The sequence below is a fragment of the Passer montanus genome, unplaced genomic scaffold (genome assembly GCF_014805655.1).
Source record: "Passer montanus isolate IOZ18808 unplaced genomic scaffold, ASM1480565v1 scaffold14, whole genome shotgun sequence".
Lineage (NCBI taxonomy): Eukaryota > Metazoa > Chordata > Aves > Passeriformes > Passeridae > Passer > Passer montanus.
Window position 1 is genome coordinate 8,933,665 of NW_024360941.1, and position 17,796 is coordinate 8,951,460.

The window sequence follows — 17,796 nt, forward strand, 5'->3', positions numbered from 1 at the left end:
AGCTGCTCTTCATTCTTAATCACCTAATAAATTAATGAGAAAACAAACCAACAAATTCACACAAAACTGAATGAGTCCCTCTGTAAAAGGTAGACTGATTACTGCTTTAAGAGAAGAAAAAGCTATATTCTTCTCTTACAGAAGCACTTCCTTGTTTTTATCTGTTGGAACTTACAGAATGCAGTAAAAATGTCTCAAAACCCTATCCCCATAAGATGAGATACCACAACAAGCACAGATAGCTGACAGGAAGGTGTTAATTTCTGTCCTACAGGAGGTGAAAGGTTTGGAGTTAGCACAGAAGGAAATACTTCACTGTGCAGATTGTGGGGAAAGGGCAGATGTGACAGGAAAATGCCAGGCTGGGCGAGACACATCTGGATAACCTATTCAGGCTCCAAAAATTCTCTCCATGGCAAACTTCTAGAAGGGAAGCAGCTGCATAGACACATGCCACCTCAAGTTGTTGGAATGGCACATACACTGCTGGATACCAAGGGCTTATTACAAAAGTGGTACCTTGAGAAGAATACTTGAGGACTCCCAACACAGAGAAGACCAAAAGAAGGGCCAGTGGGATGCCACAGGAACCCATGTGGTTGTGACTATCTTCCTATTTAATCTCTGTTTCATTTTCTTTCTCTTTTCCTTAGACCAATGCCTCCCACCAACACACCCCCCCCCCCCCCCCCCCTCCTAACCCCACATTTACTGTTAAATAAAATCTGTATCGACTCTGGCATTTGGTCTCATTTGCACTTTAGCTCAGGCAGAGGCATCTTTCAATGATTGGCCCCTGCTGTTATTTCAGAAGTAGGATCCTAATATCTTGGTGGATCATAACATTATCTCTTCTATCTATTTAAAACCAAAAAATAAACCTACAATCTTGAAAAGTTCTTCAGAACATCTTCTAGCATAAGTAGAGAATCTGCCTGTATGTCCTAAAGCATGATGTTGGAGCTCAAAACAATGCACAGTAGTTGAACAATAAGAAAAAGAAAAAATCATGGATATCCAGTAGGGTTTGAAATGTTACTCTATATGCACATATTTCCTCTGCTCCCTCTGAGTGATTTCTGGATCAATGTTTCTATCATCCTGCCACAGAAAACATCAGACTACAGCTGAATGGTCTTTAAATCACTTCATACTGGACTCTCAAGGTACATTAGACTCCGAGTGGTTGATTGTTTCAACTAGAAACAATTTTGCTCTTGTGACTAGCCAAGAAGTTACACGTGACAGAAGCAGCTAACTGCTATACCCAAAATGTAACACTGCAAAAACACAGAGTATCAAACTTCCTAAATTCTCATTGTAATAAATTAGGAATAATTAAGCTTTAAAAATTGAAAACATTATATCTTCAAAAAATGTTATCATCATTATATGTTAGCTGCAAACACACTTTTCTTGTCATGATTATCTGCTTACTCCTGTTTATAGGTGATAATCTGCCTTAAAAATGCAGTATGTGGCTGTAGTAGGCTGCTCTGCTCTGTAATGAGGTCAAACAACTCTAACAATGCTCTGGTCTATAGACATTTCACCATAGTCCCTTTTACATATAGGGTGCTTATGGTTTTACAGGAAAGAAAAAACAAAAAAACAACAACAACAACAAAAAAAAACCCAAACAAAACAAACAAACAAACAAAAACCAAACAAAAACCCCTTCCATATTATTTACACAGTGCATAAAATTACTTAGGTGACTGTAAAACTTCATTAGTTAAGGTCAATCTGCCAGTGTGACATTGGTAAAAAAAGTTTGGGGAAAAAAGGGAAGCTCTACTGTGCAGCAATGAACGGACGCCAGACAAATATTTGGTAGTTTCTATCTTCGCTAGTAAAAAGTATAAGTTTGCCCACATTCAAATGCTTCAATAAGGGTTCACCAGCGGTGACCTTGGGGGTGATGTGAGTAGAGAGGCATTGGGAAGGAAGAGGAGGAGAAAGAGGGTTGGAGTGACCCTGGGCCTTCCCCCAGCAGCCTGGTGGTGCTCAGCTGTGCCCCCACTAGAAGCACCTGCATTCCCCACCTGGCTGAACAGCACCTGGAGGAGGTCATGGATGTGGGTCTAGTTGGGAAAAACTGAGGGTTTTGGGGTTCTGGCTCCCAAGGACAGTGAGGTGAGTATCTGGGAACTGTAGGATATTTTGAGGAGAGATAGGACCACAGTGACTCTGAAGAGGAGTTGATGAGGGGTTGTGATATTTTTGGGGAAGGCATTGCAGGGTATGGATGTACAGAGACCAGGGCTGTATTGGGGTGGGGTAGAGGGCAGCACATTTGAGGCTGGGAGGATTTTTAGGAGAACACTGAGTTAGGGTTTGGCTTGGGGTGCTCCCCTCAAAGGTTTAATGGTGGAGCTAGGCCAGTTGTTGCTGCAGCTCTTGAGAACACCTTTTCTCCCCTGAACTTTCTCAGTGCTGCTCCTTTGTGTATCTCCAGGCCTGATGTAATTCTCTTTCTGCCATATAACTAAAGTAAATGACACTTACTGGAGGGCTTTTACAGTTGCTCTATTTCCTTTTCGATCCTGCTAGCTGTTGGTTTGGCTTTGTTCAGCTGGTTTCTCACCTGTCAGACATGTCCCCACTGACCTTTTCTTGAGCTTGAAGTCATTGCTCACATGCTTTCAGCACTTACACATTGACACTTTCTGATGTCTGATGGCTCCCAGGGCTCAGGTGGGAAAAGGATGAATCAGAACTTGATGTTGGTACTCAGCCTCTATCTGCCTATTCAAATTAAAGAATGCAAATTTACAAAAGTTAGAAAATTAACTTAAAACAGGAGACAGAGCCAGTGACAGCATTATGCACAACCAGAAGAGGACTGTCACCAACTCCACATCAGATTATAAAAGAGTTTTCAACAATTCTAAATTAGAATTATTAATGGGAAAGTCTTAGTTTGTAACAGAATCCTAAAAGGACTCCAAAATCTTCGCTTTTATGTACCCCCAAAGCTTTTGCTAGCCTTCATGGCTTCTAGATACAGTTCATCCTGTTCCTTGTCCCAGAGCCCATTGCTTCTCCTACTCCTGAAGACACAGGTCCATCTGCACCCTGTTGCACCCCAGCACCATCAGGTCTATCTCCATGACCCAGTGGGAGCAGCCACTGCACCACCTTTCCTCACCTTGCTGCTCCCCAGGGGGTTGTGACAGGCAGGACTTGCCCGGTGGTGCCAGATGCCACCTGCAAAAAGAGCCAAGCTCCTAAGTGCAGCAGGGCCCTGGCAGCTGCCTGCAGGATTAAGCACTATGAGCAATTCCACCAGCACAGCACCACCCTGGACCCCTGGGTGTGTCTGTTGGATCTCCACACCCCCTTTGATGTGCCTTTCAGGGGGCAGGGCACCTCTCAATGTGATTTTACTGTGTGTCAAGACTTCAGGATGTACCTTTTGGCTTCTACCCATATGCCACTGCTTTTTTCTACTATGATCTTGATCATAACTTAAAGCATAAAGATTTCCCATTTAACTAAAGTTCCAGGATTGGGTTTCTGAATGAAAAGACCACCTATAGGTTGAAGACCTTTCCTCTGCCTTCTCCCAGTGACATTTTTTAGAAGAGCAATATCTCTAGATGTCTACTGCTTATTTCCAGTTCTCTCCACATTTTTAATACTTACAAGGATTATTACATGAACTGAAGTATGAGATACATAATGTATTAAAAATGAGTAAATCTTTTCTTCCCAGTAAATTGCAACTGAATACAGAGCAGAAAGGTTTTATAAACATATCAAATTGGTGTAGCTTAATTTTTCATACCCATGAACTTTATACTGTCTTGCTACAGCTTCACAGTACCGTGCATTAGCATCAATATGTCCAGAGAAGATATCAAAATCAAGGTCTATGAAACCTGATTTTAAGTGGAAGGTGCTGGCAGCAAAACCAGCCTCTAGCATATTAAAGAAAATATTACTTTAGACCAGGTGGCAAGGCTGCTCTACATTTCAAGTGTCTAATAATTCTAATTAATTACTTGTAAGATGCTTATAAAGTAGATTAATCTGTAGATGCTGCATCATATACTTGCTCACACAAAGATTACCTTTAAAATTGACAGACAATCCACACAGTGTGGATTGAAGTGTTATGTGTGTGAAGATGTGACAGATCTATGATCAGTATGTCTAGGAAGAATTGCAGCAGGAATTTGAAAGCACAGATCATTCATCTCTGTACAAGGAATTCCCACAGGCTTTAATCAGTAAGGATCTTTGGTTTCTTATTAAATTGAGTCGGACTGCCTCATGTTCATAATGACAAAATAGTAGTAAAATCAATTTAGTGAGATTCTTTTATTTTCCTTAGCAGAGCAAGACAGAAAAATATATGTGGCATATAGGACATGTAAGTAAAAATGAAGGGAAACATTTCAGTAAGAAGGAGGAAACCTTCTTAGGTTTAGAGGGCTGTTTGGCAAAAGTCATTCGCTGATAATAAATACTGGATGTTTGAAGAAGTGTTGAGACAAATGGAATAAGAGCAGATGTACTGCTGCACAAACACCAGAACTCAAGAAAACAAAACATTGTCTCGATTGTTTTCTTTTAGCTCTGTTAGGAGCTGCAGGTGTTATGAAATGTCAAGATTCACACATTCCCAAATATTCTTTGAAATATCACAGAGACAGGCTAACTCTGCTTTTAGAAGAAGTATGTACTCCTGTATTTCATTGATTTTTTTATTCTGCAACAGTGAGGAGATCACAGGTCCTTCCAATTGCAAGTAAGAACAGCGTATCTAAATGGTGTGCTTGTAGGGAGATTGAGTCAAGCCTAATGACCACAGGTGTGGTTAGATAAAAGGTAGGAGAATAGAGACAGTGGTGAAGGTAAGGAGTTACAGCTGTGCTAATTATCAAGCATTAAGATCAAGCCTGCCCTTAATAGGCCACAGCTGGGTCCAGTTAAGAGGGGTATTATAAAAGAGCAGGTTGGTTGGTGGAGTGGAGAGATGGAATTTGGTGTATGTGCTGAGGAGAAGGAGTCAGTGCTGTGAGGAGCTGCTCGTGAGATATCACCGAGAAGGTATGTAACCTTGGCAGTAGGACAGCAACACAGAGGGGAGTGGCACAGATAAAAGCTGAAAATAATTAGGTCATATGTAGATCTTAACAAGTTTAAAAGTACATTTCAAGTGTCTAATAATTCTAATTAATTACATTGATGAATTCTAAAATATGCATGGCATTATATTCAGAAAGAAAGATGCCTTTATTCAAAATCACTTAACTTCTGAAAGAATACGTATGACTCTTCAGTATTATTATTTTGATACTTCATAGTGTGCTTCACAAAACAAGGGTCATTACACAAGGAATAGTTAGATTAAAAAAAGAGAAAAAGTAAGTAAATTTTTTCTCTGTTTGAAAATAGTTTCTTCTACACTGGTTAAAATTTAACAAAAAACCTTACATAACTAATTATTAAAGTTCATTTTTGAAATAATGTTTTTACTGCGACAGGTGTTCATCAACACTAATTTTGGAGATGTCAGTTTGGATCAGATGGCTATTTCTGACTAGACAATTAGAAAGGAGTCTCCTTATACTTGTTGATACTTATTTGATTTAGTCTGAGTTGACTAATATTTTAAATTTTTGTCTTTATTCTGCAGAGAGTAAAATTTTAGCTAATTGCTTGACTTTAAAGCATGGATTTATATCAATTCTTAAAACAAAAACTCTCTCTTCTCAGGATAAAATATCAGTGTGATTTTGCAGCTCTCTTCCATTTACCTGCAGGAGATGCTAGTTCCATAATCTTTTAGTGGAGTGGAAAGAGGAACAGTTTCAGTGGGTCTCTTCATAAGAACAGAAAAAAACATAAATTTTGACACATGTTCTAATGATCATTCATTCTTGAATTCTACTAAACATAAATTTCTAAAAAAGCACTCCTAAACTCTAGACAGAATAGATTCAATAACTGACATTCACCCCTTGGCTCAGCTGCACACCCTCAAGCTCAGCAACTCCTATTCTCCCATCTGCTATAATGTGACTAGATAGAAATTAGTGATTAAATGATCATGTGTAAAATGAACCCAAAAGGAAGAACTTGCAAAACACACAAAAAAGAATGCATGTGCATCCTTAGGGTAAGAGCTTTTTCTGTCTAAATTTGTCTGAATCTGGAGTACATGTTGAAAGATCAAATAAGGTTACTTAAAAGCCTCTCAAAATTAAATCTGATCAAGAATGAAGTTACAGAAACAACACAATAACTAAATCTCAGCTGGTAGTTCAGAATCTAACTAATTCAGTCATAAGAATGTCTTTATCTCAGCCTGCATACTAGAAACAAGATGCTGGCTTAGGTGCAAAAGATGCATGTGTCTTCATTACATTCACTGGCCTCAATTCTCTTCCTTCATTAAATTCAGATCAAACCTGTGACCCTGTCTCTATCTGTATCTTAAATTTACACTCTCACATCTTCCTATCTCCTACACTTTTGTTTTTCCTAGTCCTTATAAATGTTTTACACATATATATGTGTGTACGTATATTGTGTATGTTTGTATGCGTGTTCATGCTTTTGTCTGTTCATGCTTGTGCTCTCAAATGTGTCATGCTCCATTTCAAAATCTGAGAGTAGTTTAGGGCTGATAAGAATAACAAATAAGGCATAAGTCACTTGTGTAAACTTTCAAATATATATTTAAAAGCATTAGAAGGCCAGTATTTTCTGATTAAATACAGAGAAATGGAATTCTGAGCTATTCTAACCAATGTAACTTGTAGTGATTTTCTATTCAGCTACTCTCTCATTTTCAGTTGTGGATTCATTAGTTTTCATGTTAGTCAAATCTAAATGAGGTCTATGTGCATATCTCCAGGCAGTCCTAATCAGGGCTTGGTCTTCACCTCTGCAACAGGGAGAGAGAAAATCATAACTCTCAGACTTAAGTGGATCTCTTGTGGCCTACATATACTAAGGATTTATTCATGCTGCGAAGTAAGAGCATTCAATTCTTCTCTCCAGCAGAGAGAGCTGGAAATGCTAAAAAAAATCAAAGCTTGAATCAGAGGGAACACTCAGATATCTTTGTCTTCCTGTGAAAGGGGTCAGGAAAAAAAATCTAAGATTACAAAATAGCTCAGAGAATGAAAATGCCCAATCTCCACCATCTCGGCTTGAACCTTAATGTTTTTCTTTGGAGATGGATGGGTAGGAAAAGCCTCTTAAGAAATGAAAGCTGAAATTTTAAATACTTTACTGCAAGATATGATCAAATTACAATATTTATTTTTAGTTAAGCAATAACTAAGCTGTGCATTTCAAGAACGAAATAGCTAGGGTAATAGGCAGCTTTCAGATTTCAGAACTACATAAAATAGAAATAGAATTAACATTTCTTTTTACTCTAAAAAAGAGAGAATAAAGCTTTTTTTAATAAAAAGTAGCAAATTCCAAAATCTTACAGAAGTTGTTGATATTTTTATCTTAAAAATGTCCCCAAATACTGAAACAGAATTTTTCAAAAAAAAAAAAAAATTTTGACTGAAAAATAAATATAAATTCTAGTACTTCTGATAGTAAGAGAAATAGCATTTCAAGAACGAAATAGCTAGGGTAATAGGCAGCTTTCAGATTTCAGAACTACATAAAATAGAAATAGAATTAACATTTCTTTTTACTCTAAAAAAGAGAGAATAAAGCTTTTTTTAATAAAAAGTAGCAAATTCCAAAATCTTACAGAAGTTGTTGATATTTTTATCTTAAAAATGTCCCCAAATACTGAAACAGAATTTTTCCAAAAAAAATAATTTTGACTGAAAAATAAATATAAATTCTAGTACTTCTGATAGTAAGAGAAATACTATTCACTATAAAAAATGTATTTTTGCTGTAACACAATAAAAGATGATTATGAAAGGGGAAATGTATGCAAGCCATAAGCAAAAACTTCCTGATACTTATATACATTATTCATAGCACTGATAGGAGCATTCAAACTAGCCTTGCTTTCTGGATGATTCAGGGTAGCAACTCTCCACCAGTTATCTCATTATGGATCAAAAAACCTTTTGTTTGGTTGAAATGCATCTTTGAAAAAAGTAATCTACCTTTGTTAACAAAAGAAAGAGCAAAAGGAAATGAATTTTCTTTCTCCAGTGACTAATCTCCTCACTGTTAAAATTTATTCTCAGTTTAGGACTCTGTAGTTTATAGAATTTTTCCCTAATAAAAAGTATTCAATAGCAAGCCACATGTCAAGCTTATTGTAATAACATTTTTTCTGTTTTTTAACAGAAAAAAACTATCACTTTTTAAGAAATACTAATACAGGTATCGGAAAGCCAAAAATCACCAAAAATAAGATATTTTCAAAGGTCAAAACCAGTGATTAATCTCGTTTGAAATGCAAAAGACAGAAGTAAGAGTGATCAAGTTTTACAGGAAAATCCCAGTGACCAGAAGATCACTAGTCTTTCACAAGTTCACAATGACCTTTACAAAATTAGATCTCTACAGAGTGCTACAGGCTAAAGCAGCTTGCACAGGCCCTGGACAGGGACACTTATTTCGCCCTTTCTGCCATAGTTTCTATACTGTCTGACAGAATGTTGACTACCAATTACTGTTTAAGAAAATCCAAGAGGAAGCCTCAAGAGAGACCAGCTGTATGCATGCATTTCCATGCATTATTTCATCCACTTTCATTTCATAAGAGCTACAGGTGTCATTTATCTGCATTTCTGTGAGGCCTGTGGCACAGTCCTCTAAGTCCTACCTAGACTGGAGAGTTGTAGATTTGATAGGTGGGCTGCTCAATGGATAAGGAATTGGTTGGATGGTAACATCCATAGGGCAGTTGTCAACAGCTTATTATTCAGATGGAAATCAGTGATAAGTGGTATCCTTCAGGGATCCATATTTCATCCAGGGCGGTTTAATACATTCACCAATTACAGAGGCTGGGATTGAGCACAGCTTCAGTAAAGGACAGGGACACTTATTTTGCCCTTTCTGCTATAGTTTTGATACTGTCTGACAGAATGTTGACTACCAATTGCTGTTTAAGAAAATCCAAGAGGAAGCCTCAAGAGAGACCAGCTGTATGCATCACACTGATTTCTTTTCCATGCATTATTTCATCCACTTTCATTTCATAAGAGCTACAGGTGTCATTTATCTGCATTTCTGTGAGGCCTGTGGCACAGTCCTCTAAGTCCTACCTAGACTGGAGAGTTGTAGATTTGATAGGTGGGCTGCTCAATGGATAAGGAATTGGTTGGATGGTAACATCCATAGGGCAGTTGTCAACAGCTTATTATTCAGATGGAAATCAGTGATAAGTGGTATCCTTCAGGGATCCATATTTCATCCAGGGCGGTTTAATACATTCACCAATTACAGAGGCTGGGATTGAGCACAGCTTCAGTAAATTTGCAGATGACACCAAGCCGAGTGGTGCTGTTGACAGACAGGATGGGATCCAGAGGGCAGGCTCAAGAATCTCACCAGGTTCAACAAGGCCAAGTACAAGGTGCTATATCTGGGTCAGGGCAACCCCTGCTATTGTCACACTTCAAGTTACACCTGTAGTTTAATGTCTTCAGGTGTGCCATGTTCACTTTATAAACCCTTGATCATTCCTACTGGTCTTGACAACTTATTCATTTTTATCACCATCACATTTCCAGTTGACTCACTTTATGTTTATGTCCTATTTAATTTCCAAAACTCATTTCTCAGAATGTAGGTATTGAAAAAGACACCTTCAACTGAAAACTAGGTTATTAGGTATATTTAGGTATCTATGTATTATAAATAATTCCAAATAATTTTGCAGCAATTGCCTATGAAAATTGACTCAAGAATGTGATTTCATGTCACTTTTTTTTAACAGCAAATCTAAATTAAGATATTAACCTCTCATCTCAAAAAAACTTGTTTCTGCTTGTTATGACACTGCTGTAAACAGATTACAAAGATAAAAAGTGAGACTTTTATCTAAAGTAATTATTCCAAGTTTTTTTCTTAATGTTATCTTAACGTTAACCTTTTATCACCAGTTGCTGTAGTTATTAACTGCAAAGAAAATGCCAGGATAATAAATGGAATCCATATAGGCATATACTTTTAAATAATCTTTTTTCTATTTTATGAGTACTTCTATGTTTTGTAAACCACCTGTAACACTGATGCTCAATGGAGATACTACTTCTGCAAAGGATTTATTTCTGGACTGAAAATGATTCCTCAACTCCTTCATAATCAAAAAATATTTTAATACAGTAAAAAATTAGCGTTTGAATAGGCACTGTAGGGAATGCTGTTTCATAGTTTGTTGCTTTATCTACTAGAACTTAAAAAAAGATTAAACATGAACCTAGAGAAAACATCTGTTTTCTTATTCCAGATACTACCTAAACATTCATAGGCCTCTGTAATCTTGTATGAAAATAAACTGCATGACAAATCAGTACTTAATACACACCTGTTAAAGACTTCATATTACACTGAGTTAATTTCGCCTAATGCTACCACTTTGTTTGTAAATCACCTCTAAGTGATTGTGAATATGAATACAGGATTAAAATAAATAGGCAAGAAAGATCAACGATTTTACAGAACTCCTTCAAAATATTTCAGCTAATGAAACAAAACGCCAAAAATCCAACCAAAACCCACACAAAAAAATAAAATTGAGAAAGCCAAGGATTTCCAAAACTTACAATTAAGGTTGCTTAAATGTATATTACTCAAGATAATTACACACACGTGCAAATAATCAAGAAGACAGTCATTTACACCACTTCTACTTTTGATCCTTCCCTACCTCATTATATAAAATGTTCTACCATGGATATTCCATAATTCCTTTTCAGTTCTCGGAAGTAATCCTAACATTCATTGTTTAAAGCCAATCAAACATAGTATTTAATCTGTGATCTAGATTAATATCAATCTTTTGCTGATTCACTAGTTCTGTATAATGTAGTATGAAGCCAAATTACTCACTTGGAGACCATTTGTGGAGAATTTAACACATTAACACAGTAAATGCTTTGCTAATGGAGAATTAGTTAAGGAGCATGGAGATCAATGACTTGAATTTATCAGGGTATTTGGTATAATAAAATAAATGTAAATAACATTGGCATGATGTTAATATTTTTTCAATGGAATATTTTCTTAATTATGATTTCCTGTATTGATAGATAATACATTGAAACAATTTTTGTAGAAAGCTAGGTACATGGGACTAGTACTGAAGAAGATTTGGTTTGGTTTTTTTTCTCCTCCGACCTGTTGTTCTCTCTGTGTTTTCTTGGTGTTTTTCTTGGTGTTTTCTGATTATCCTTGAAATTATTGCACAGTTTTCCATCTTTGATTACCTATTCCGCTTTTGCAATTGGACTGCTTATTTAGAATTAATATTAAGTGATTTTGGTCCTATCTTGGCCTACATTCCTTAGCCACCAACTAAAGAAAAGTAGAGTCACAGACTTCTTTGGTTTATTATTATATTACTATATTACCATTATATTAATATGTTCTATATTATCATCACTTATTTTTCTTTAAATCCTCCATTCTGTCTATGGTTTCTTGTGCATTGGAATCAGTGAATTGAGTTGTTGAGTTTTTAGTCCCATTAGTTGCTAACACATATTAAAGGCCATATAGAAATAGGCTATCCCTGGGCCCAAGGGTAGCAGGGCATGTTTGATTAATTCCACTCTGCTTTAGAAAGCATGAACAGCCCATTTTCATGGGATGTGTCAATCACAGAGCATTTCTACAGTCATTGCTTAATTAAGGAGGTCACTTCCACATTCAGTATCAGAGTGTGAAAGATTTATTTAAGGGATCTAATCTCACTTGTACTTTAATGCTGACTCAACTGAAGGATTTACAGCCTACAACTTTTAATGAAAATTTCAGGTCTTTATGCTTCCTACCACCATAAAACACAGCACTAAATTTCGTGTTCCGTTGCAGCTCATATATAGAGTTACCAAGTGAATTTACAAAAGTAAAGTGGCAGAACAGAGCCTTTTTCTATAGAGAGTGTATTTCTCAGCTCTTTGTTGCCAAGGTCTGTTTCAGGGGATGGTATAAGGAGGTGCCTAAATGCAAGATTTCCAATGGGAACAGCACACACTTAAGCTTGCTTACTGCCCCTTGCTACTGCAAGAGCCAAACCAATGCATATCATTAGTGGATTAAGGAAAAAAAGTTATAGAATTACAGAATTGGCAGGGACCTAAAAGAACATCCAGTTCCAAACCCTATACTACAGTCAGGAACACCTCTCACTAGACCAGATTGCTCAAAATTCAATCAAACCTGGCCTTGATCACTGCCAGGGTTGGGGCATCCACAGCTTCTGTGGGCAGCAGGTTCCAGTGTCTCAATACGCTTGCAGTAAAGAATTTCTTCCTAACATCTAAACCTAGACCTACTCTCTTTCAGTCTCAAGACATACCCTCGTTCTGTCACTTCAGCTCCTTAAGATGAGTCCCTCTGTGGCTGCCTTATAGGAAGGTTCTGGAAGGCTGCTTCAAGGTCTCCTCACATAACACTAGGAGTTGTGGTACACATATTTATGTTTCTCTATGAGAAAGAGTTTCAGGAAATCAGAAGCCAACCTTGCACATGCACAAACACGCACATACAGTCACAAATACCAGTGGAAAAAAAAAAAACAAAACCAAAACGGAACAGAAATAACTACAAAGAGGAATATTGATTTGAGCATCATAAAAATAGGATTGTCTTGAAAGGAATTGTCTATTTTTAGATTCTATTCTAAAAATAGAATTTCCTTGAAAGGCAAATACACTTTTCAGTATGTTTTGCATCAAGGAATACCAGGCTAAAACAGAATAAAAACCAGGTAAGTGCCCATACACTGTGATGATAGGCAAACTCTCAAAAAATCCTTAAGAGGTAATACTTGTACTTTTAAAATAGGTGTGTGAACAGCATAGCTTAAACCAGAACTTAAGCCATTGCAAATGTTAAATTGGAATTCTGAGAACAAGTTTCAAATGTGGCCTGCACCTTTCAGTACAGCAGATAAAATTCTGCTAGCTTATGTGAAAACTGTACATTGATTGGGTTCTCAATCCCTTGACTTGCAGATATCCTTTGAAAATATATGCTCTTTTATATTTGGAGGAAAAGGCATATTAATTTTTTACAGCTTAATCTAAATAGAGATGCATACCTAGCTGCATCAAATTTAATACCCTTCAAAGAAAGGCTGTTTCTGAAAAGACATGAGCTACCATTCTAGTAGTATATAGTGGTAAAGGAAGAAGACAGATTACTTGTAAGGAATGCACATAAAATAAGAAATATGCATAGAAATTTATGCTTTTCATTTATGAACCAGCCATGATTTGCATTTTTAACACACTAAAGTCCCTCTAGAATTCTGCCTTTCTTCATATATTTTATTCACTTACACTACAGTGCCATTTTCAAGAACTGCTGTACAGGATAGAAAGATATTTCAAGATAGAAATTTATAACCATTAACTCTATCCTTTTCTTGATAGAGGACTTGCATGAATCTTGTGTTGAATAATTACAAAACTTTTAAGTTGGCTCTAACGGAGTCTGGGAAATAACAGCTTTTAACAGAGTATCAGTAGACTTCTTTTGTTTCTGGCCCACAGAGACATTCACTTTAAGACACTGCTTCAGGCTTTTGGATTTCTTAAGTCTACCTATTTTCTTGAGATTGTTTGTCCTGCTTTTTGCTTCTCACTAAATAAACCTACCTTAACAACATTTCAACACCTTAAAATGGTCCTGTGTTTTAAATTCAGCAAATATCTTTCTAGAAAGATAATGTATAGAAAAAAATACTATAGTATCTATACACCTATTGTTATATACAAAACAATCTTCAGTTATATGCTCCTTACAAATCCTGTAAATAGATTTTGTTTTACAAATTCTGTTTTAATTTATTCATTCAAAAGGTAAAATGCTACGAAGGCAGAGAGGATTCCTTTGGCAAATACAATGGTTTCACACAGGGGCCCTGCCAACACAGACAGAACAGCAGAGGTCTGCAGAGTCATACACAGCAATCTGCAGATGAAGAACAGTTGATTTTAATGTTACAGGCTTCTAGAAACGGTTACCACCTCTGGAGTTGACAGCAATTCACATTAGCTGCAGTGCTGCAGTAACACCTGCTTACATGCGTAATTGGCAAGCACAATATCAGGCATTGTTTCTGTTTTCAAGAATTTAGCAGCTGAAATTCATGCAGTATTCATATGTGGCTCCAAACTCTTCTGTAAAATGACACTTTTTTTTTCTGTATTTCAAATGCCTGCTATGTATTTCATATTTTCTATTCAAAGCTTTTGAAGTGAAATCAAAAGTGGTTTTTTTTTGTTGTTTTCTTAAACTTAGTTATAATTATATTCTCACAAGCTATGTTTGGTAGGACCAAGGACCAAAAGATAAATAAATTTGCCGTCAAAATACAATAAGTTCCTCATAGATTGCTTTTCAAATAGTTCCTTTTGTCTTTTATTTTAAATTAATGCAGTCCCTGAATGCTAGCTGTTTAGCCCGAGTTCTTAGATATCTCCCCCAATGCAGAATTTTTGCCATAGTTTGTAATCCTTATTTTTTCTCCTTTTGTGGGGAATTTCCTATCATAAACAGCAAAATCTATTGAAAAGATTTGTTTAAAAATATTAGCAATGTAATGCAAAGTTGTTTCACCTAAAACAGGTTGAATCACTTGTTTCTTGTACCACTTCAACCCCCTAGCACATCCCTAGATGTGCTTCCAGTCCTTAAGCTAAATTCTCAACAATACTAAAAAATGGAGCACAAAATTTGGCTTTAAGCAAGTGCTACTAAATATAAAGCTTACTGCTCTAATTTCAGAATATGTTCTTCCCTGGAGACCTTTAAAAATCCATTGAATTAATTTTTTTCCATTTTTCTAGTAGCATAACACCTTAATGCTATTGTAATTAACCAGGATATTACATACACAGAATGACAACACAATTGGCACTTGGGAAACTAATGAGGAGTATTAACTCAGCTGTTATGACAGTACAGAAGGCAAAAGCTCCAATGCACCATATGCATTCACTGTGCTACTCACAAAGCACAGAAAAACTATTGCCTATACTGCATTGTAAGAATACTTCCACAGCTGTGTAAGTATTTGTTGACTAAACTTCTGTTAATCCCAGAGCATATTCAAGGGCTTCCTGTACCCAGATAAACTCAAGAAAACAAAACTTTAAATCTGAGTGTTTTAAAGTCTCTCACTCCTGTCTGGTGCTGCTTCCCTTCACCGACAAGCACTCGTGACCAGCATAATAAAAGACGGCACTAAAATACCTTGAGACAAGCCAAAATCATCTTTAGACATTCCAGGAAAGGCACAGGGTCAGTTCTTCATTACATACTTTTCCATCCTGTCACAGGAGCTCTAGATCATATTTTTAACTATTGAAATTCTAGGCTGTCTTCACAGCCAGAACCACAACCTGTGTCACCCTTTCAGTAGCAAACAGAAGTAGAAGATAAACTTGAAAACCTGGTACAGCTGTTTTCCTCTATCTCAGCTTACCATCCTCTGTGCTAGATTTATCTCCAGAATTAGCCTCAAGATGAGCATGTCTTTGTTCTTTTTAATTATCACTGCTGTATGCCAGGATTCAAGTAACCCAACCATTAGCGCCAGTTTTCTTGGCACCCACTGGAATGGCATTGCAAATATTCCTGTCCAGGCTTTTCAAGAATAGTTGACAGACAAACTATTTACATCCTCACCATGACAGTACACAGTGATGGATATGGGGTACATAGGGACAACAGTTCTTCCTGGTTAAGAATAGGTGATTAGAAAATCTCATCTACCGCATTCACCACGCACTTGTTGAACAAACCACTGCATATGTGGCAAGGCAGGCATTACTTTTTTTTAGAAAACCAATAGATCAAAATAACATTTCAGTGGTTGCAGAGACTACACAAAAAAAAGGAGGAATCCATATCTAATAAATAGATTTATTTTCCACACTAAAACCCAGGCTCACTATTCCCATTCTTGTTCTGCTCTACTAAAAGCCAGGGTGAGATCTCTCAGGATGGTAATAATAACTATTTGCGAGCTTGCTCTTTATGTATATTTTATATTCTATCTGATCTATGTCCACATTTACTTCACATCACATTTTGCTGTCAGGCTGGAGAGGGAGGATCACTTCTAATCATGCTGCTGTGAATCTATAAAAAGTGTATAATTTATGAGGATTAGTAAAGTATTTCTTCAAGGTGTCTTCAAGATTTAGAATAATCAAAATACTCTACAGAATGCCTGTAAAGACATTCAGAAGAGCTGAGTATATGCAGACAAGTATTTAAAGATAAATATTCTGGCTAATGTAGGCAACATCTATGAGACTGACAGAGTGAGTTCTGCTTCATTTTCATGTTAGAGCAGATGATACTGAAAATCAGGTCTCTTCCATCATACCATGGGGGGATGAAAGGTAGAACAGGGAAGAGAAAGACACTAGGAGGAACTGGAATCAGTGGACCAATACCTGATAACAGAAAGGCTGTGTCCTAGGTCAAATTTCCACAGATACTCTGCAATATGGGCACACCTAAGAAAGAACAGTCCCATAGCGTCTCCATAAATTATGAGATATTTGCAGTGCAGTCCTCATGGGTATCATTGATATTTGACTTTCTTCTATTTAAGAAAATGTAATTTTAATGAAAATTAATGTTTTTGGAATCAAAAGCAAATATTCTCCCTCATTGTTATATATTTCATGTGTTCAGTTAGACTTTTAACAAAAGGAAAACAAAACAAACTAAACAAATCCCTTTTACATTTAAAACTATAAATAGTATCAGATTACTGATTCACTGGGAGATATATGGTGTTTGAACTATATCTAGGTTCAACAAGCAAATACTAATTTAGATTGTATAAATTTTGTATTAATTGATGATTAATTAATCTAACAGTTTTTTACATAAAGAATTTGCGTAACAGTTAATTCTTTTTAACAGTTGTTCTCATGGGAAGTCTGTTTTCCCTGAGAGATGCCTCCCCTAACAGTTAAGTTGATCTTGTTCTCATGGGAAGTCTGTTTTCCCTGAGAGATGCCTCCCACATAATTCCCTCTCACTGCACCTTCCCCCAGTAAATGCCTTTAAAGAGCTGCTAGATTGTTCTGAAAAATTAACTCTTCTTAATGCAGCCTTCAGGCTTACTATTCATAGAAATTCCTAAAATTTATTAGATATAATGCTTATTTAGAAGATCCAAGGGCTCTCTGTACATGTATGCTAATTTATAAAAGTTTTGGGATTCCTAACAATGATCACATAATTCTGCTTTGGAAAAAACTTGTAAGTAACCAGTCCAGCCTGAATTTGCTCACTTGTACATTGTGTGAACAAGAGTGAAATAATTTACTTTCTTTTTTTTTAAGTAAATGCTTCAGTAGTAACACATCCATGCATTAGTAGAAGTCCTTTCTGCCTGCTCTCACTCTTCTGAGAACAGAAGAAACAGGCAGGCAGGAGTAAAGAACTCTGGAAGGCAGAGCTCTGAGGAATGGACATATTAACTGCTGAAAGCCAACACCTCACTGGAACCAAAAGTTCATGGCAATTGGAAAGATAATGAATACTCCTTCCTCCTCCTCCAATCTTCCACCCTCCCCCTTGTCCCTTGCTCCCCCAAACAAGGCTACAGCAGATACATTGCTAAATTTTAATGGATTCCCTCTCTTT